At 44.1% G+C, this 21,086-nt stretch overlaps 1 long non-coding RNA gene across 6 annotated transcripts in view; it reads right to left on the reverse strand.

The window, feature by feature from the left end:
- The window catches only part of LOC138744731 (uncharacterized), a 231,957-nt gene that overhangs the window by 3,213 nt on the left and 207,658 nt on the right, over window positions 1-21,086 (reverse strand). For all 6 annotated transcript variants that reach the window (XR_011345736.1, XR_011345737.1, XR_011345733.1 and 3 more), the window contains one exon: window positions 1,403-1,498. This is a non-coding gene — a long non-coding RNA (uncharacterized lncRNA). The remainder of the gene's footprint in view (window positions 1-1,402; window positions 1,499-21,086) is intronic.

Raw genomic sequence — 21,086 nt, forward strand, 5'->3', positions numbered from 1 at the left:
TGGCCTATAGTTCCCTGCTTTTTCCCTACATCCTTTTTTGAATAGAGATAAGACATCTCTGTCTTCCAATCTACTGGGGCCTGCCCAGAATGCAGAGAATTTTGGTAAATTATCACCAAGGCCTCAACTATAACTTCTGCCATTTCCTTCAGTATGGTGGTGTGGTAAACCACTGTTGCATGTATTTATCTGGTCGGGCACACCCATTGGCCGGCTGTACCTGTGGCCCCTCCTACAGGCTCCTGTATAAAGGTAACTGCACCACAGCCCCCTCCTCAGTGCAGGACAGCCGAGTAGTATGGATGTGACTTTTTTCTTTAGTGAATAAAAACCTATTGGTTTCTTAACCTCAGTCTTTGAGTAATAGATGGTGCATCACCTGGATGAATTCCATCAGGATCAGGGCACAAATCTCTCTTTTGAACCTCAAGCTTTCTGAGTACTACCTCTTTAGTGATAGCTATTGCATCCCCAAGTCCTCACCTCCCATCACATCCATAACATCTGCCTTTGGCATTTTCGACTTGTCCTCCACTATGAAGACTGACAGAAAATAGTCATTCAAGGTCTCAGCCATTTCCTCATTACCCAATATCAATTTCCCTTTCTCATCTTCCAAGGAATAAACCTTCACTTTGGCCAAACCTTTGTCCTTTATATAATTATTTTAAAAATTCTGTCCACTTTTATATTTTGTGCTATCTTTTGTCATAGTCTACCTTCCCTCTCCTTATTGCTCACTTTGTAGTTCCTCATTGCTTTTTAAAGTTTTCCCTATCTTCTAGATTCACACTGCTTTTGGCAACTTTGTATGAACGAGCGTTTAGTTTGATGTCTTCCTTTATTTCCTTAGTTATCCAGGGCTGGCTGTCCCCACCCTTACTGTCTTTGCTTTTAACTGGAATATACTTTTGTTGAGCACTGTGAAAAATCTCTTTGAATGTCTTCCACTGTTCATCAACCTATGTTGCTAGACTACCCTGGTCGAGTCATCCCTCATCTCCAAACTGATGCACCCTCCATTTGTGTGAGAAACTCAGTCATACTGCGATCACTCTTTCCTAGGAGATCCCCAACTACAAAATCACTAATTTTACCTGTCTCATTCCACAGGACTGGATCAAAGATAACATGTTCCTGTGAAGGTATAGCCCTCACCTATGCATTCTATGAAGTCCTCCTCAAGGTTCCCTTGACTAACATGGTTCATCCAGTGTTCACAGACATTTTCAACCTCTCGTAGCTGCAATGAGAGGTTCTGACCTGCGTCAAAAGGCCATCAATCATCTCGGTACCCGAGAAGAGCCGTGTAAGCTGCCTCAATGACTATCACCCAGTAGCACTTACTTCTACTGTGATGAAATGCTTTGAGAGGCTGGTCGTGGCCAGAATTCGTACATACCTAAGCAAAGATCTGGACCCGCTGCAATTCACCTATTGTCACAATCACTCCACAGCAGGTGCAATATCGTTAGTTCTCCACTCAGCTCTGGATCACCTGGAAAACAATAATTCATAACATACAGTTGATCTTCATCGACTACAGCTCAGCCTTCCATTATCCTCTCAGTGATGGACAAGAAGCTAAAAACTCTAGGCCGCTGTACCCCTCTCTGCAACTAGATCCTTGACTTTCTCATTGGAAGATCACAGTCAGTATGAATTGGAAACAACATCTCCTCCTCACTGATCATCAACACAGGTGCCACCCCAAGGATGCGTGCTTAGCTTACTGCTCTACTTGTTATATACCCATGACTGTGTGGCCAGGCACAATTCCAATGCTATCTAAAAATTTCCCAATGACACCACAGTTGTCGGCAGAATCACAAACAGCAATGAGGAAGCGTACAGGAGGGAGATGGATCAGCTCTTTGAGTGGAGTCACACCAACAAACTTGCACTCAATGTTAGCAAAACCAAGGAGATGATTGTAGACTTCAAGAGGAAGTCAGGGAAACATGACTCAGTCCTTATTGAGGGCTCAGCAGTGGAGAGGGTCAATAACTTCAAATTTCTGGGTGTCAACATCTCCAAGGATCTGTCTCGGATCCTCCATGTTGAAATAATCAAGAAGAAAGCTCACCAGCACCTATACCTTGTGAGGTACCTGAGGAGATTCGGTATGTCACTTCTGCAGGTGTGCCGTGGAGAGCATTCTGGCTGGTGCATCACTGCCTGATATGAAGGTGACAAGAATAAACTCCAGAGGATTGTTAGCTCAGCCTGCGATATCACAGGCCCCAGCCTTCACTCCATCGAGGACATCTACATGAGGCAGGGTCTTAAAAAAAGCAGCCTATATCCTCAAAGACCCCACAACCCAGGCCATTGGGAAAAAGATACAGGAGCCTAAAAATGGGCATTTGGGAGCACAAGGACAGCTTCTTCCCTGCTGCCATTAGATTCCTGAATAATCAATGAACCAAAAACACTGCCTTACATTTTGTGCACTGTAATTTTTTTTTAGTATTATTGTTGTAAGATGCTTTATAATTTGAATGTCTGCACTCTGATGCTTCCCACCGACATATACTATAAACCCTCCAACTCCCTCAACTAGCTGGACTACACTTCCTCATACCTTGCCCCCTGCAAGGATTCCTTCCCCTTGTCTCAAACTCTATCTTTGTTCCCAAGCTGAGGTCTTCCAGTTCAGAGCTTCTGAAATGTCTGCCTTCTTCCACAAACGTGACTTCCCCTCCACCACTATGGACTCAGCCCTCACCCGCATCGCCTCCGTTTCTCGCTCACCTGCCCTGGCCCTCTCTGCTCCCTAGACGCAACTAACATAGAATCCCCCTCATCCTCACCTTCTACCACACCAGCCTCTGAATCCAAAACATCATCCATCAGAATTTCTGGCACTTACTACAGGATCCCACCACTAGACACATCTTTCCCGTTCCTCCTCTCTTGGCCTTCCGCAGGGTCTGCTTCCTCTGCAATTCCATCATGCACTCATCCCTTCCCACCCATCACATCTCTGGAACCTTCCCCTGTGCCCGCAGGAGGTGCAACACTTGTGCCCACACCTCCTATTTCACCATGGTCCGGGGCCTCAAACTGGCCTTCCACGTTAAGCAACACTTCAGTTGTACATCCAGAGGACTTATTTACTGCATCCAATGCACCCTTTGTGGCTTTCTCTACATCAGAGAGACCATTTGCAGATTGGAAGATCACTTTGCTCAGCACCTCTCTGCGCAACCACAGTGACCTCCCAATGGCCAACCACTTATATTTTCGGTCACACTCCTGTGCTCACATGTCTGTCCATGGCCTTATGTACTGTCCCACCCTGACCACTCACAGATTGGAGGAACAACACCTTACTTTCCGGCTGGGTACAATACAGGTCCTTCAGCCCTCAATGTTGTGCCAACCCATATATCTCTTCTAAAAAAACAAAAAAAAGTATGAAACCCTCCCTACTCCATACTTTCATGCATGTGTCTAAGGGTCTTGTAAATGCCCCCAATTTCAGCCTCCACCACCATCCTTGGCAAGGCATTCCAGCCACCCACAACTCTCTGTGTAAAAATAAATTTACTCCTGATGTTTTCCCTAAACTTCCCTCCCTTAATTTCGTACATCAATGTCCTCTGGAGTTTGCTGATCCTGCCCTAGGAAATAGGTGTTGGCTGTCCACCCTATCTATGTCTCTCATAATCTTGTTGACCTCGATCAAGTCTCCTCTCATCCTTCTAAGCTCCAAAGAGAAAAGTTCCAGCTCTGCTAATCTGGCATCATAAGAATTGTTTCCCAATCCAAGCAACATCCTGGTTAATCTTCTCTGTACCCTCTCCATAGCTTCCACATCATTTCTATAATGAGGTGACCAGAATTGAACACAATATTCTTAGTGTGGTCTTTCCAAAGATTTGTAGAGTTGCAACATGACCTCTCTACTCCTGAATTCAATCCTCTTATTAATAAAGCCCAGCATCCCATTGACCTTCTTAACTCTCCTATCAGCCTGGGCGGCAACCTTCAGGGATGTATGGATTTGGAACCCAAGATCCCTCTGTTCATCCACACTTTTAAATAACCGACCGTTAACTCTGTACTCAATTTTGTGGTTAGTCCTCACACTCATATGGATTGAAATTCATCTGCCACTTTTCTGCCCAACTCTGCATCCTGTCTATAACCTCTTGTAACCTTCGACAACCTACATCTCCATCCACAATTCTTCCACGATTGTGTCATTCATAAACATCCACCTGCCTCTTCATTCAGGACAATTATAAAAATCACAAAGAGCAGGAGTCCAAGAACAGATCCCTGTGGCCCCTCCACTAGTCACCGACCTCCAGGTAGAATACTTTCCTTCCAACTCTCTGCTTTCTTCCTACAAGCCAATCTTTTATCCATGCAGCTAATTTTCCATTGATCCCATGTCTTAAAACTTTTTGGATGAGTCTCTCATGAGGGACCTTGTCAAATGCCTTGCTAAAATCTACGTAGACCACATCTATTGCCCTGTCCTCATCAATATCTTTTGTTAGCTCTTTCAAAAACTCATTTAGACCTGTGAGGCATGACCTTTCCTTCACAGAGCTATGCTGACCATCCTTGAGTAGACTGGACTTCTCCAAATGCTCATTGATCCTATCCTTAAGAATTCTCTCTATTAAAGTTCACACCACTGATGTAAGACTCACCAGCCCAGGATTCTCCTTATTACCTTTTTTAAACAAGGGGAACCAATTTTCCATTCTCCAATCCTCAAGCACCTCCCCTGTGGCGCACTGCCCCAGTTATCTCTTTTCTCACTTCCCACTTCAACCTGGGGCATATGGCATCCAGCCCTGGGGATTTATCATTCTTGATGTTTTTAAGAAGATTCAACATTTCCTCTTCCTTCATCTCCATATTGTCCAGTACATAAACCTGTTTAATTTTGACCTCATTGTGATCAAGGTCCTTTTCTCTTTTGAATACTGATGCCAAGTATTCATTTAGGACCTCCACAACCTCCTGTGCCTCCAGGCACATGCTGTCTCCCTTATCTTTTAGTGGCCCCATCTTCATTCTCGTCATCCTCGTGTTCTTCACATATGCATTGAACGCCTTGGGGTTCTCCTTAATTCTATATGCCAAGGCCTTCTCATGCCCCCTTCAAGCTCTCCTAAGTCCTTTCTTAAGCTCCTTCCTGGCTACCAAATACTTCTCATGAGCCCATCCTATTTCCTGCTTCCTACATCTAATGTATGCTTCCTTCTTCCTCTTGGCTTGTTGCCTGACCTGTTTCATCAGCCACAGTTCTCTTTTCCTACCATCTTTTCATTGACCCAGTGGGACAAACCTATCTTGAACCCTGCTGGTGATCCCTAAATTTCTTCCACATTACTTCTGAGCTCTCACCCTTAAACATCTGTTTCCAATTTATTCTTGCTTGTTCCTGCTCATCCCTTCATAATTAGACCTTCCCCAGATATGCACTTTCCCAGATTGACTGCTTATATCCTTTTCCAAGCTATGTTGAAGCTAAGGGAGTTGTGATCGCTCTCGCCAAAATGCTCCTCCACCGAGAGGTCCGCCACCTGACTGGTTCAATCCCCAGAATCAAATCCAGTCTGGCCTCTCCTCTTGTTGGCACATACTGTGCCAGGAATCCTTCTTCTACACATCTGACAAATTCAGCCCCATCTATCCCTGTTGCAGTCAGTAGGTGCCAATCAATATTAGGCAAGTTGAAATCACACCTAACTACAACCCTGTATTTCCCGTACCATTCCAAAATTTGCCTGCTTCTCTGCTCCTCGGTGTCCCGAGGGGCATTCAGGGTCCTATAGACTACTCCCAGCACAGTGATTGCTCCCTTTCTGCTTCTGACTTCCACCTATGCTGACTCAGTGGACAATCTGTCTGCAGCATCCTCCCTTTCTATAGCTGTGATACCATCCCACTTCCCCTTCTTTTCTAGCTTCCATCCTATTCTTTTTAAAACAGCTAAACCCAGGTACCTGCATCAGGCAATCTTCCCCTTCCTCCAGCCAAGTTTCAGTAATGGCCACAACATCATAGTTCCACATACTGATCCATGCTCTAAGTTCATCCCCTTTATTCCTAATACTCCTAGCATTGAAATAGATATATTTCACACTCTCTAACTGGCTACCTTTATGATTTGTCCCCTGCTTGTCCTTCCTCACCAGCTTAGAGCACATAACATCATGCTTTTGTCCTTCTACTCTAATCTTTGTCCCCACTTTCTGATTCCCACCTCCCTGCCAAACTAGTTCAACCCTCCCCAACAGCTTTAACAAACATTCCCACCAGGACATTGGTCCCCCTCCGGTTCAGGTGCAGTCTGTCCTTTTTGTAGAGGTCACACCTTCTCCAGAAGAGATCCCAATGATCCAGAAATGATCTTTCCCCCTGCACCAACTCTTCAGACACACATTAATCTGCCACAAATTCTTGTTCCTCCTATCTCTGGTGCATGGCACAGGCAGCATCCTGAGAATATCACCCCTGAAATCCTGCTTTTTAACTTCCTAACTCCCTATATTCCCTCTTAAGGAGCTCATTCCTACCCCTATCTATGCCATTGGCCTATCTACAATAGGCCAAAGTTCCCACTTGCTTCAAGAAGATTACCTTAAATGGATGGGAGGGGGGGTGGGGGGGTGGGTTGGGAGGAGGGGGGGGGGGGGGAAGAAAATGTCACTGTCTATGTGTGAAAAGGAAAAAGAGTGTATCATGGCTAATGTGATTTATGGTGTGAAAAATAAAAAATTTTTTAAAAAAAGATCACCATCATGTTAGTTCCAAGGAAATATAAAATAGCAGGACTAAATGACTGCCAAGTAATGGCTTTGGCATCCAGCATCATGAAGTGCTTCGTGAGACTGGTCATGACTCACATTGACGCTTGACTCACTTCAATTTGACATCTGTCCAAATAGATCCATGCCAGATGCCATCTCCCAGCCTCTTCTATCTGCCCCAGAACACCTGGATGCCAAGGACATGCATGTCAGACTACAGTTCATAGTCTATGGCTCTGCCTTCAACACCACAGTCACTGGTAAACTCATTCCTAAACTTCAGGATCTTGGCCCCAGTGCTCCCCTCTGCAATTGGGTTCTTGACTTCTTGTTGAACAGGCCATAATCAGTACAGATGGGTAACAACATCTCCTCCACGATTACCCTCCACACCAGTGCTCCTCGGGGATATGCACATAGTTCATTTCTATAATCCTTCTGTTTACATATCTGTACAGCTAAATACCATTCCAGCTCTATCATCAAATTCACTGATGACATCACTGCAGAAGACTAAGTCTCAAATAATGTTGAGCCAAAATACAGGAAAGAGATTGAAAGTCTCATTGCATGATGGCAATGAGACTCCCTCTCAACATCAGTGAGATGAAGGAGATGATCCGTGTCTTCAGGAGAGGGGGCAGAGTCCACACCCCTGTCCATATTAATGGCACCGAAGTGGAAAGGGTAGATAGCTTCAAGTTCTTAGGAATAAATATTCTCCAATGACCTGACCTGTGGCTGTGGTGATCAAGAAAGTGCACCGACACCTCTACTTTCTTTGAAAACTCAGGAAATACAGCATGTCCCTCAACAACTTCTTCAGAGGCACCTTTGAAAGTATCGGTGTTAGGCTCATCACAGTGTAGTGGGGAGCTGCTCTGTTCAAGATCTGAAAAGGTCACGGAATACAGTGAATGCAGGTTGGAACCAAAAGCTTCTCTCCATCTGTGTCTCCCGTTTCCTGTGAAAGAGAGCCAATGTACTGAAAGACCTATCACACTTGGATAAACTCTCTTTTCTCATTGGAGAGAAGTGTGAATACACACACTAACAGGCTTTGAGATACTTTCTCCCCTCCAGCCATCATATTCCTGAATGAACCCCATAATCATGCCCTCACACTGCCCTTGCTTAGTGCCAACTGATTCTCCTTTTCATTGTAATCCTGTACTCAGTAAATTGCATTCTATGTCATGCTAGAAATGACCTGCTGGTCTGCTTGTAGAACCTTTTTCACTTCGCAAGGTGTTTTGTGTCAAATAAACTTCAAACTCTAGAACCCATCAATGTTTGTCCTTTTGATTAAAAGCAAAGTCAATGTTCTGACAGAGCAAATAAGCTCCTTCGGCCCTTGACTGAAATGACAAGGATCATGTGGAATGGGCACCAACTCTCAGGGGAAGTATTTACAGGCAAGTCGAGCATCATCTCTCCTATTGTTGAGCTCAAGAACCCCAAATATAGCCAGCTGACATATTAATTTATTGATCTCAATTTCCACTGTAGGACAGGTATTCCTCTGGTCTGAGGAAATAACCCAAAATAGATCCATGTCAAGTGGGGGAGGGGGATTGACATCTCACTACTTGCTGTCATGTGGGCATTAAGGAAAGAACAGCCATACTGTGCGAAAGGAAATCAATAGCAATGCACTGTGGTACTTATACAGTTTGTGGGTCAATAAAAGAAGGTTGAAGTTCCTTTAATTCGATTCTCGGCAAAGTGTCCCTTTGCCAATCGTTAAAGTTTAGTGAATAACACTTGCACAGTCCAATTTACAGGTCCATATTGCAATCTCCATTGCCAATATTCGGCAAAATCGTAGCAGTTCGACACATTTTTCACAAGAGATCATTTTGCAACTATCTCACCCCTGTAAAACATGCAGAAGCATATTAGCAAACATTCTTTGACAAGACAACTGGAGGCTCAATGAAAGAACGGCAGAGCCAGCTGTAGATCTGCTGGACTTCAACTAGCTTTGTCAAATTGGAAGGAAAGGAGGCTTCCTCAATCAGTCAAGCCACAAATTAACATTGGCATGCAAGTTGTCACATTTCATCATTAATTGCAAGGTACTAATCTAAATGCACAGTGTCAACATATTCGTTACTCTTTTCCCATATTCCTTCTTTTTTTTAAAAGTTTTCCCATGCTACATCGTCGCTGCCCAATTACACCCGATTGACCTAAAACACCTGTATGTTTCAAGGGGTGGGAGGAAACCGGACCACCCAGAGGAAACACACGCAGAGATGGGGAGAACATGCAAACATGCAAACTCCTTACAGACAGCACCAGATTCAAACCCGGGTCGCTGGAGCTGTAACAGCGTGGCACTAACCGCGAAGCTAACTGTACCACCCTCTCCAGCTTTTACTTACAAGCTGTGCTGCTGAACCTCCAGTGCATCAATGGTTAAAGTCAAGAAGTTTTTCCAAGGTCAACAACAAATTAATGTATTGATTGTATATTAAAGTGTCATGTGATTAATATACCTTTAGAAGTAATTAGTGTTACAGATCTCGGATATTGCTACACTTTAAATAATGCATCTCTGAACACAGACTCCATGTCAATCTTATTAAGTGAGACTACATGTCATATCACATGAAAACTAATTTGGAAACTGGGCAAGCTGCCTGCTGAATTTCTGAAAAAAAAAGCATTCCAAATTAGCTATGGTGACATCTTAACTCTGTGGAGCTAAGGACTGAACTTGTACAATGCAAACTGGTGCCTGAACAACAGAGACAAGTTACACAAAAAAACCCATCATCTTCCTTGCTAACATTTATTTTGCCAATAATACCTGCATATTTTTTGCCATGGTCTCAAAATGGGAGAAGGGGGGATAACAATGAGGGATGAATTGGATGGCCACTGTATTCAGAGGCAGGGGTCATTTCCATGGAACAACTCACAGTAGATGCAGTCCACTTTGACATAGAAATTAAATCATGTGACACCCTTTATTGTTTAGGTACTGTGCAATCGAAAACATGTTTCCACAGAGTTAAAGGCATTTGCAACCATTTTGTGTGGTTTCAATCAACTCCAAAAATCAGACCAGGCATTTCCTGGATTGGGTCATGACTTCCATTTTAGATGTGCATCACATTACATCATTCTCTGTGCCCCTGCTCATTTTGAAACATTGCAGGACCGTGTTATGCCAGGAGAGGCTATAGGCACTTCCAAAACAAGTCGACTTCACAGAGCAGCACAGCACTGGGACCTTACTGAAGCAGGTCTTGGACCACTTCAAACTTTTGAGCTCCCCTCACCCATTCCCCAACAACTGACTACCTCCATGACCTTCTCATCAGTGCAAGCCCAAACCATCCTTACTCACAGATTTCTCCACTAACCCTCCAAGGTCCTCAGCCCCACCTCCCCCAATAAAATCCACTCTACCCATCCAAATGGTCCAGCTTCGCCATCGTTTCCCTGTCCCTAAAATTCCTCAAAGCCTTTGATGAAGATCTTCATCTCCACTGACATTTCAGCTTCAAAGTCCTTTTACCTAATCCCTCATGCCCTAATTCTGATTATTGACCTGTTCTTTTCTGCTGGGAGGGGGGTTAGTTGTCCATCCAGAGCCACATTTAGTGGAAGCATGTAGCTCAAGTCCTGAAGATCGGAGCTTAATGACAACACACTGACAGTGAGTGCTTCTGTATCCATGAACAATTTCAAATGTGCAACCAACCATACATATTGCACATCATACACTGACTCACTTTTTTCTCTCAAATGGAATGGTTTAAAAAAGTTGTTTAAAAGTCAGCAGGCCAATGAAGCTGATCAGCCACACCTGTAATGCTGTGACCCATTAATGGGCAGCAGGCTTGAGCTCTAGGTCAGTGGTGTGGTGGAAGGCATCAAAGTTAACGGTGTGGCCAAACCTATACCTCCTTTCCTCAAACCACGTTCTCCTCACTTCACATCATCTTCAGGCTTACTGCCTGGAAGTGGTACAGGTGTGAGCCCTGCCTTCCTTTCCTCACTAAACTACAAACCTACCATTATCCTCATTTCAGATTCCTGAAAACTGCAATGACCAGACAGTGCTGAAAGTGGAAGGCGACAAACATACTAAAGACTGTAGAACTGTACCAACGACCAAGGACGCTGCAGGTGCCAGAATGGCAGAAGGTGATGACGTAAAATTCCTGAGCATGTGGACCTAGGTTCAGGCTTCAGTGGAGCATTCTGAAAGAGAAGGATCCTGCATAATTAAATGTCTGTCTACTTGGAAAACATGTTAGAAACCCCCCCCCCCCATCTCACGGTGAAAGACCATGGAGTGGTCCTTCTGCACTTGCTGCTCAGTTTTCTGTCCGTCTGATATCTGATGGCAAGATCGGAATCCTTATGATATAAAAGGTTATGCAACCTTCTACTGACTATCAGAGTGGATCTGGAGCAGTATCAGTATTTCAGCTCAATAATAGTCAACTCAATCACATTTCTAGGATGGCATTATCTGTTCCCTAGGCCAATAGGTTGCGTCCCCTGAATCTGCTTCTGCAGCTCCATTACAGGTGGAATGTTGCAAATATTTCCAGCTTGGCCACAAAATGCATGAAACTGCAGTGCCATGGTATGGTGATTGGCAAAGCCACATCATTGACAATGCAATCCGTCCCGACGTTGAATTTCAATTGTGGCTGGAGTGATTGGGAATTTTCAGAGATGATGCCTTCGTGAAGAGGAGAATTTCAGCTATTCCTTCTTGAAGTTTAGCTGGAATAACTGATCTTGAAAGATGGTCTCTGCACTTTTGGCTTTCCAGTTTATACTCTTATATCCATCCCAACCTTCCAAATGATGCACCACCTAATGGGCCCACATTACTCCCTCACAGTGAATTCAGCCCCATGTCACTTTTTTTGCTTAAAACATGATTATTTTAAGGTCATTAAATCATTCCAAATGATAAAAGGGCTTTGAGCTGATGAAATTTCAAGTCTCTTTCACAAGTTCCATCTGCCACTAACAAAATTCCTTCTGGAAACTTAAAGGTTTGCATAGAATGTTGTTTACTAGAACTCGTGTGGGTTTAAATTTAAAAAAAAAATAATTTTTGTTACATGATTTTCTAACAAAAGATATATTGCAGCCCTGATGCCACTTACATTTGCAATGAGATGTGTGCTCCTGAGGGCACTTCAGATATCCAGGCTTTTGTTCCCTTTAACCTGCATGCTTCTTCCTAATTTGCGCAGAGCAAGGATTAAGAATATTTCACAAGATTTATGAAGCTCTTTTTATTTTATCATGACCTCTCAATCAGCTGGCTGTGGGTTGTGGGCCTCAGATTTAATCTGTGAGTGGGAAAGGTTTACATAGCCTGAGGCAGAATCAGATTGCAGCGGAGCAGCTGGGAATGCAGGTCATGCCGGAAGGTGGTTTCTCATGTCAACCATCAATATTTCAGCTCTGTAGCATTTACCAGAGAATCAAGCAGCACGCTTAATATTTGGTGGCAATTTCCACCCAGCTACTGTTCTGTTTGTGGGGAAACTTTTGGCGCTCAGCAGATGATTTTGTTTAAAAAAAACTACAGCCTGAGACGTGACCGATGTGATATCTGAAAGGGGAGCGTGCACTGCCACCATGAAGCCTTGGGGAGCCCCGACACCAGTTTCTGGTGGGAGAGGGAGAATGATGGAATGGCAGAGCAGACTCTCCTCCTACTTCTGTTCTTATATCTAATGGCCTTCTCTTTACATCAGTGCTATTTTTTTTGCAGCAGGGACCATGGAACAAAACACCAAGTGACCTGGCTGGAGATTTCTGGAGGAAGTGAGGAGAACCAGGTTGGTGAACACTTCATTCGCACCATTGGCTAAACGGCTGCAAGTTGGTGAGTGACTGACCATTTTGGTTATGGGCTCTCTGCTTGAAATAATGACAAAGTTACGGGCTGCTGCCATGTGGTCCTTACACACATTCCCTGGCAGCTTGTGCCAGTCCAAGTGCAGCAAAGAGTATAGCAGGTAGGTCTGGATCATGGGACAGATTCAAAGGATTGCAATGGGACATTGGCCTGGAAACCACTGTTTGGGTCATCAGAGCGCAGCCATGATTGGAAGATTGCTTGGACCTGGAGGTTGACAAGTATCATGGATGGGAACTTGGGATCAGCATCTGAGGTTGGAAAGGAGCCAATGTGTTGGGGTTTGTGTGCAGATGGGGGAAAGGGAATCAGGAGATTGGTGGCTGAGGGGAGAGGGTTTGGGAGATTAATAAGCGAGGGGGGTTACTTCTATTCTTCATGAATTTATGTTCTCTTAACCCCTTCTCTCCTTACTTCTCGACCTTCAGCTCCAACAATAAATGTAACATTGCTTGGATTTTGTCACTCAAATCCCCTACAGCACAAATCAAACTCTGCCTTCAGTTTCCTGTTGCACAAACTAAGAACTTGTGTTTCCTGGACATCCTCTTTTTCTCTCCCAGCCACCCCCGAGATTAACATGTAATCCATGTCCATCTACTCCCTTCAACCTCCTGTGCATCCCAGTAGATCATGGACCAATCCCACTAAGCTGCCAAATATCCATGTCCCCTCCTGTTCTCCTTTTAGATGATATCTAAATGTTAAATTTAAACATACAGCACGGTAACAGGTCCTTCCGGCCCACAAGCCCGAGCCACCTAAATACATATCCAATTAACCTACAACCCTGGAACATTTTGGAGGATGGAAGGAAATCAGAGCATCCTGAGCGAACTTGCACAGAAACATAGAGAACGTACAAACTCCTTACAGACAGTGCCAGATTTGACCTGGGTCGTTAGTGCTGTACAGCATCATGAGAGATATTGTTACCTCTCCCCCCTTTGCAGATCTTCAAAGTGCTTCCATATCCCCAACTTTTCCTTCTTCTCTATAATTTTACTTTACATTATTGCTCCCACCAAGTCAGTGCACAATCCTCCTGAAGCATATTTGAATACATCCAATTTCATTCTGTCCTCTGTAGGTGGACCCTGACCCTGGATCCAGCTAGGATTGCTGACAACACCTCCCTGATGCCAATGTCCTGCAGCCCCTTATTACACTCCTTCAGCATTTATAACTGAGTGGCCAAATACTGCCCTGTTGCCATCTACAAGTTTGCAAATGACTCCATCATAGTAGTCAAATCTCAACAATAACATGACAGAGTACAGGAAGGAAATAGAGAACCACATAGCATGGTACCAGGAAAACACACCCACCCACCAATGTCAACAAAACAACACAACTGGTCATCAGCTTCAGGAAACAAGGTGGAGTGCCATCCTCCAATAGTACTGAGGTGGAGACCTCTAACTTTCCAGGTGTAAATATCATCATCAATCTGACCTGGTCCATCCACATTGACACGACGGCCAAGAAGCTGCACCAATGTCTCTATTTTAGTTGCATGTTACCCATCTAGATGCTGGACATTATCTCTCATGAACCCTTGGGGTTTATCCAAGTCTTCTTCCATCCCCATTTCTGACCACAGCTGGAGGCTGGTCCAGATCATTCCAAGCTTTGGCATCCTTCCTGAGATGACCTTATGATCTCAGAGTTGTATGTCATGTCATGTATGTCCTCTGACAATAAATCTGAACTTTGACTTTGATTGCCTGTCAACTCCCTCCTTGAGACTATATGCTTCCATCTGCACAATACCATTCAACTTTGGCACTTAATGTGTTGCTGCAAACCCTCATACTTGCCTTTGTCACCTCTAAACCAGCCATTCTCAACCAAAGTGCAGCCTTGGTTTAACTTACCAGAGTTAAGATTCATGTGCCATTCCTTGGCCTACTTTCCCAGTTGAACAAGAGTTTCCTTTCTCAACCTTTGTTTGGCTAATGTCCCCGTAGGACCTGCTGCAAGTTAATGAGCCCCTTTCCCTGTGACAGTGGTTTTGATTTGTTCTGTACTTCTTTCCCACCGACTTATATAAAAAGTAGAAAAATATTTATGTCATGCGAGGTGAAAAGGAAACAACATTTTACATGAATGTGCTGTGGCCCCCGAGTGGGGAGGGGGTGCTGTGAGGACCCTGTTGAGCATGGTTGCTCGAGACAAAATTCTCCTTAACAGTTTCCTCATACATGCTAGTTGCTGAGCAGAAAAGATTTGATCCCATTGACAATGTGGTTAGTCTAATTTGGGTTCATTTAATTTGGGTTCATTAACTCCACGAGAGATCTTCATTCAAGGAGAAAAGAAAGAGCTAAAAAGGAACAGAGAGATATAACCATGAAAGCGGAGCAAGAAACATCAAACCTGTCTAAAAGTGTGTACAGCATAATTGGAGCTTCAAGAGTTTCGTCATTAGTATGAAACATCCATGAAGTGCCTGCCATAAACTACTGTGAGTAATTCTACATCTGATCATTTTACACATAGCGTTAGAATCAGTTTGAAATTGTGAGGACAAGAAGGCATCTTAGTTTATTACTTACTTAATTTATGTATGAACTTCCATGTAATATACCAGCCCAACAGGGAATCCCAATGAAACTGTCCTGGCCTGAGCTAATTATGCAATGAACAATATTAGAGTCAGACATCAACCCATTGTTCTGGCAACCTACTTGATTGCTCCAGTTGGGCTCTCCCAAAAACACCTGAATGAATTTCGATCTATACTGATTGAACACGGGAGGCCAATTCTACCATGTGTGGAGCCTATTTCAGAGCAAACCAGAACAGTGACCCGATTGGATTAAGGGAAATCCACCTTTCAATTTTCAGAACAGTGGAATAATTCAACCGAACCAGAGCCTCAGCTAATATGGACATCTTCTCTTCTGCAAATATTTTTATTAATGTTTTACAAGATAAACAATTGAACAGTACAATGTGCTACAAGATTCGGAAGAAAAATTATTTTTTAAAAAACATTATACAATATTCTGATAAGGAAATCCAGACCACAATCATAACAAAAAAAATAAGATTTAACAACAACCAAATAAAAGAAACATTTCAAAACCCCTTCCTTTGAGCAAGGTTGAATGTTGACATGTATGAATCAAGTGACACCAACTTGGATTTGAGTGAAAGATGGAAGTAGCAGAAGGAAAATTGACTGATACCTCTTCACTAAGAATCCTCTTGAAATTTATTTCATTGTGGCAAGTACTTTTGACTAATTTATTTATTATGTTGGTTGATTAAAGGTAAAATCATTCAAAATCTAGTAACTTTGCACAGATTTAATGAATATTCAATGAGACGTAACAATATTATAAGTGTGGTCGTAATATTACCTAACTGGCAATCTGGAAGTTTGAACCAATAATCTTGAATGAGTTCAAATTTCTCCATGAACTTGAATTCAGTGTTTTTCCATTAAAATTAATGTCTGGTATTAATAAAAATGATCATGAAGTTGCTGCAAAATCTCGACATTGAGTTCTGAGAACAAGACCCTTCCTTTCTCACCTACTCGGCTCGGTAACCCTGAATCACGTGGTTGATCGGTAACTGTCCACAGAAGCCAGATGAGTTCAAATGGCTTGTACCTGGTTCAAGAATGTGGGTCATCCTTTCAAAACAATAATGGATGGAGAACACCCATATCCTGAGTATGAACATAGCAAAATATATTTTAGAATGCTTGTTGGCATCTGCATTGAATATATTCTGGTGTAGAGTCGGCAGTGTATTCCTTTTAGCTGATCATATGATGTTCCTGCTTTTCATTACCACATTCCAGACTTGCATGTTTACTGGCACCAAATCTCACATGTTCAGTTATACATTTTTATTCTTCTTTTGCTTGCTGAAATTAGTACACATTGTTGAAATTATTTACCTTTTTCAAAAAGATTCTATCGGTTTTGTAGCAAATTCTTGCATAACTCTCAAAGAATCCAAGAGGACTTGTTCAGATCAGGCGATTGAGATGGTGCAAATTGAGATACTTCAGTTGTTTTTAGAGAATTAATACTGATGGATTCCTCTTTTTCCAATCATTTGAATTGCTTCCACAAATTATTGACAATGCCAGAGGAGGGGAGAAACAACAAGCTTTTGAAGTTTGATTTCAACAGGCAGGTTCCCGATTCCTCCGGGAAGCCATATTTTTAAAAAAATGTATAGTCTCTTTAATGTTTCCCATGACCACTCATTGGTTCAATGCAATACAAGACAGCAGCCAATCAGAAGGCAAGTCTAGCTAGGTGGCGCAACACCCAGTTGAGACAGATTGGCCTTGCCTAATAGCACAAGATTGTCTGGTCTCAGAAGCTAAGCAGGCACAGGCTTGGAGGGGAGACCGCCAAGTAAAGTGGCTTTACGGTAGAACAAAAGTTAAAGAATTTCAAGTATGTTACATTCTAAATGTAGTATTTCATGACAAGAATGGAACCTTTACCTTAATCTTTCTAAACCTATCCTTCCAAAATAATTACAATGATTTGGGTGGCACAGCTGGTGAGGCTGCTGTCTCACACCACCAGCAGCTGCCCCATACCACCAGCAGCTGCCCCGTACCACCAGCAGCTGCCCCGTACCACCAGCAGCTGCCCCGTACCACCAGCAGCTGTCTCACACCACCAGCAGCTGCCTGTACCACCAGCAGCTGCCCCGTACCACCAGCAGCTGCCCCGTACCACCAGCAGCTGCCCCATACCACCAGCAGCTGCCCCGTACCACCAGCAGCTGCCCCGTACCACCAGCAGCTGCCCCATACCACCAGCAGCTGTCTCACACCACCAGCAGCTGCCCCGTACCACCAACAGCTACCCCGTACCACCAGCAGCTGCCCCATACCACCAGCAGCTGTCTCACACCACCAGCAGCTGCCTGTACCACCAGCAGCTGCCCCGTACCACCAGCAGCTGCCCGTACCACCAGCAGCTGCCCCATACCACCAGCAGCTGCCCCGTACCACCAGCAGCTGCCCTGTACCACCAGCAGCTGCCCCATACCACCAGCAGCTGTCTCACACCACCAGCAGCTGCCCCGTACCACCAGCAGCTACCCCGTACCACCAGCAGCTGCCCCGTACCACCAGCAGCTGCCCCGTACCACCAGCAGCTGCCCCGTACCACCAGCAGCTGCCCCGTACCACCAGCAGCTGCCCCGTACCACCAGCAGCTGCCCCATACCACCAGCAGCTGCCCCGTACCGCCAGCAGCTGCCCTATACCACCAGCAGCTGCCCCGTACCACCAGCAGCTGCCCCATACCACCAGCAGCTGCCCCACACTCCCAGCAGCCTCTGCTGCAGCCTGCAGAGAATTGGAGCATTCTCTCTGTGACCATGCGGATTTCCCTCATTGCCCACCCTCACAAGAGGTGCTAATTAGCCACTCTAAATGACCTCTGATGTACGAATTCATGGTAGAGACTGTGAGGAGCTGATGGTAACATGGAGAGGGGAAAAATATGTCTTGTCTCGGATTTTGTGTAAATGTTGGTCAGCTTGGGCTGAAATTTGCACTCTTATCACACTGACCATGTCCTCACGAGTGGGTTGTCAACTATAACAGATTGCTCTGAAGGCAATTAAAACCATGTGGTTACTGCGCTCAGCACTAACACAATTAATAACTTAACATCTTCCATAGTTTAGTTACCAAAAGTATTAAGAGATATGGCAAAAGAGGTTTGATTGGCTAAAACCCCTTCTCCAGTTTCAATGGTCATGGCAGGTCCCATGGCACTAGCAGAAGGCCCAAGGACAAATAGAAAACAAGAGTGAAAGCTAACAATCACATTTTAAACTCCACCAGTGTCTTCTCTCTAATCGGCAGAGTGAATTAAACTTTCTGTTTTTGTTTTTCAACTGGATTTGATGAATGGTACTGGTCTTTTTAGCCAGTTAATGGACTTCGTGCTGACTGACAGATAAGTAAGAGCTATCTGGGTTTTATTTGAGGAAAAAAAAGTACATGTTATTGCTTGACTGATTAGTGGATACAGGCTGCAGGAGTTTTATTTTAACAGTAGGTTTGTTTAGCTTGACTGACATCAAATTCAAAGTAGCTTTTACTTATTTTAAATTTAGTTTGTTTTAACCTGACTGGCTATGAAATGCAAGATGCTTGGATTTTATTCAAATCATTTGGGTAGCTAGCCAAAGCTTTATGAAATGCAGACATTGCATTTTTATTTAATACAAATGCTAACTAATAAGTCGGAGACATGGAAAAGCAATCAACCCACCCCCTCCTCATCTCTTTGCAACACCCCCACCCCTCGCTGCAACCCCTGGCAGCAGCAGTATTGATGAATCTCCCTTCCTGAGAGTAGCTAAATGGCCATAGACCAGCTAGGTCACACAGCAAAACCCCCGAACATCATCACCTGGAAAATTCCGATTCTCCCAGCACCATCCTGACTTCCACCTAGCCCCTCCAGCACCACGAAGAAAAATTGTACATCGGCCAGAACCACCTCCTCATAAATCTTTTTTCAATCAAAAATACAATTGCAAACTGACACAGCAAAAATTACTTCCACTACTGACGATCCTACGGCTAATACCATCAAAGTCCTAAAGCAAAGCCATGCAATAGTACAGCTGTCTTCTGTTCCTATTTCTTTCATGGATACTCTGCAATATCTCTTGAGCAATTCCCTGGAGTCTATTTATATAGATGCTTGTAAGGCTGCTATTGTTCAGGATATTCTCAACCTCCTAACCTGACTACATTTTCCTACCTGTTTATGTATTTACACTGTCCTCTCTGCCTTTGCCACATGCCCCTGGTATTGAACAAAGCCTGTATCCTAAAAGTGATCAGTCTTCAGTTCCTGGAAAGAGCACAATAAATATGCAGTGCACAGGAGTCCAATGAATTATTTCTTCAAGAGGCTTCCATTATAAAATTCTATAATCTATGAGATCCAAGACGTTGCACACAATAGATCAATCCTTGCATACCTAACTCATTCAAGGGACTCATAGCAAAGCAGATCTGAGTCATGGGTGAGAGAGTCAGGGCAGCAAGAGATCTGGACCTTGAAGACAGAGACTGAGGCATTATAGGGTGGAGTTCCAAGCACCCCTCTCTGGAACTGGATCCATGACTTTCTATCCGACAGACTCAGCACCTCATCCATGATCATCCTCAATGCTGGGGTGCCACAAGGCCTTGCACTCAGCCTCCAACTGTACTCCTCATACATCCGCAAAATGTGGCCAAACCCAGCTCCAAACATTGCTGCGCAATCATGGATAACACCAGCGATTAGCGTAGCAGTTAGCGCAATGTTCTTACAGCGCCAGTGACTGAGACTGGGGTTCGAGTCCCAGGAGGTCTCTAATGAATTTGCACATTCTCCCCGTGCCTGCGTGGGTTTCGTCCAGACACTCTGGTTTCCTCCTACCCATTGGGGGTTGTAGGTCAATTGGGTGTAATTGGATGGTGGGACTTGTTGGCCATGCTGTATGTCTAAATTTTTAAAAGAGGGCTCAGGCCTGAAACATCGATAATATATTGTCACCTTCTGGGGACACTGCGAGATTGGCTGAGTTCCTTCAAGCCATTTAAACCTGTGCTGCCCATTTACAGCCAAATCAACCTCCAACCCTACCCCGAAGGGTGGAAGGAATGCAGAGCACCTGGAGGAAACCCACATAGACTCAGGGAGAAAGTACAAACTCCTTACAGATAGCACCAGATTCGAACCCCGGTCACCAGTGCTGTAATAGCATTGCGCTAACCACTACGCTCACCATCCTGTGTTTGTTCACCATTCATGGCCTGCGGTCCTCCTGCTGTACTGTAGCCCTATTCTGCAGTTTGCTCCACTGCAGTATCACTGTTGTCAGCTGCCATATTTGTGACCAAAAATTATCTGAATTGAATGCAGAAGTGCATTCAAAGTGCAGAGAGGGGCAGTGGGTCATCACCATCGTCTTCTGCTTGCGGGAAGCCCACACATTCCCTCTTCAATTATAAATGAGGGAAAGGGGATTCTGATGACTTGGCTTCAGCTGTGAATTTAAGATCGTGGGTTTCCAACAGAAAAAAAAAAGACGTGAATCACGATAGTTGATTTAACTAGTAGAAGCTGTAGCTTTAATGATTAAATTTCAGCTTGAGAGATGTTCTTGTCTTCCAGAATATTGGTGATATCAGTATACCATCACGCTTTCATGTTTGTAAGACACCAATGCTTCGACTTTTCTATAGGAAGCAAAGTGCTTGTACTTTTGAGCCAGCTTGAAATGATTGTAAGAGGTTATTGCTGCATAGACTTTGCAGAGACTATACATCACAAATCAGTGGTCACAAATGGTTGTAAATTTATGCCAGTTGAAATGTGAATTCTGTGTGCTTGTCA

The sequence above is a fragment of the Narcine bancroftii genome, chromosome 10 (assembly GCF_036971445.1).
Source record: "Narcine bancroftii isolate sNarBan1 chromosome 10, sNarBan1.hap1, whole genome shotgun sequence".
Lineage (NCBI taxonomy): Eukaryota > Metazoa > Chordata > Chondrichthyes > Torpediniformes > Narcinidae > Narcine > Narcine bancroftii.